At 44.6% G+C, this 1,335-nt stretch overlaps 1 protein-coding gene across 2 annotated transcripts in view; it reads right to left on the bottom strand.

Moving 5' to 3' along the window:
• STT3A (STT3A, subunit of the oligosaccharyltransferase complex (catalytic)) overlaps nt 1-1,335 on the bottom strand; it is a 32,677-nt gene that overhangs the window by 24,819 nt on the left and 6,523 nt on the right. The gene's annotated exons all lie outside the window — the stretch shown is intronic.

Below are 1,335 nucleotides of genomic sequence, written 5' to 3' on the forward strand. Positions count from 1 at the left end.
CTGCCCCGGCCTCCCAAAATGCTGGGATTACAGGCGTGAGCCACCACGCCTGGCCAGATTCTGGCTTTCAAGTGACAGGAACATATTTTTAAAAATCTATACTGCACACAAAGATACATGGATAATTTTGAGTGATGAGAATCTTTAAAGATGTTGGTATACCACCATATGCAGGATGAAAAAACTTTAACCTACTTCATAACACAATTTTCTTAATCAGTGTTTAAGCTTTTAACAAGGTCTACTCATGCAGTTATCTAAAATGCTTCTTATGTCACCTATAGAGTAGCATAAAAATAGATTACAGCTGGGCATGGCAGCTCATGCCTGTAAGCCCAGCACTTTGGAAGACTGAGGCGAGAGGACCGCTTAAGCCCAGGAATTCAAGACCAGCCTGGGCAACACAGTGAGACCCCATCTCTACAAAAAAATTTTAAAAAAATTAGCCAGGCATGGTAGCACACACCTATAGTCCCAGCTACTCAGGAGGTTGAAGTGGGATGACTGCTTGAGCCCAGGAGGTCAAGGCTGCAGTGAGCCATGATGGCAATACTGTGCTCCAGACAGGGCAACACAGCAAGACCCTTTCTCAAAAAAATATAAAAAGATACAGATACATAGACAACATGAAAAATATTTGATATAAAATGCTTAAGAGCTATAAATGGAAAGATAGTTCTTTAGGCCCCAAATATATAAGTCCTTCTCTTAAGTTTCTCATTTAAAAAGAAATAAGGCTGGGTGAGGTAGCTAACACTTGTAATACCAGTACTATGGTAGGCCAAGGCAGGTGGATCACTTGAGCTCAGGAGTTTAAGATCAGCCTGGGCAACACAGCAAGACCCTGTTTCTAAAAAAACACAAAAATCAGCAGGACTTACTGGCGTATGCCTGTAGTCCCAGCTACTCGGGAGGCTGAAATAAGAGGATCACCTGAGCCCAGGCAGGTTGAAGCTTCAGTAAGCCCTGATCATGCCACTGCACTCCAGCCTGGTGACAGAGCAAGACTCTGTCTCAAAAATTAAAATTAATAATAATAATAATAAGGCCAGGCGCGGTGGCTCACTCCTGTAATCCCAGCACTTTGGGAGGCCGACGTGGGTGGATCACCTGAGGTCGGGAGTTCGAGACCAGCCTGACCAACATGGAGAAACCCTGTCTCTACTAAAAATACAAAATTAGCCAGATGTGGTGGCGCATGCTTGTAATCCCAGCTATTCGGGAGGCTGAGGCAGGAGAATTACTTGAACCGGGGAGGCAGAGGTTGCGGTGAGCTGAGATCATGCCATTGCACTCCAGCCTGGGCAACAAGAGCAAAACTCCATCTCAAAAAAA

The sequence above is a fragment of the Mandrillus leucophaeus genome, unplaced genomic scaffold, assembly GCF_000951045.1.
Source record: "Mandrillus leucophaeus isolate KB7577 unplaced genomic scaffold, Mleu.le_1.0 Scaffold656, whole genome shotgun sequence".
Taxonomy (NCBI): Eukaryota; Metazoa; Chordata; class Mammalia; order Primates; family Cercopithecidae; genus Mandrillus; species Mandrillus leucophaeus.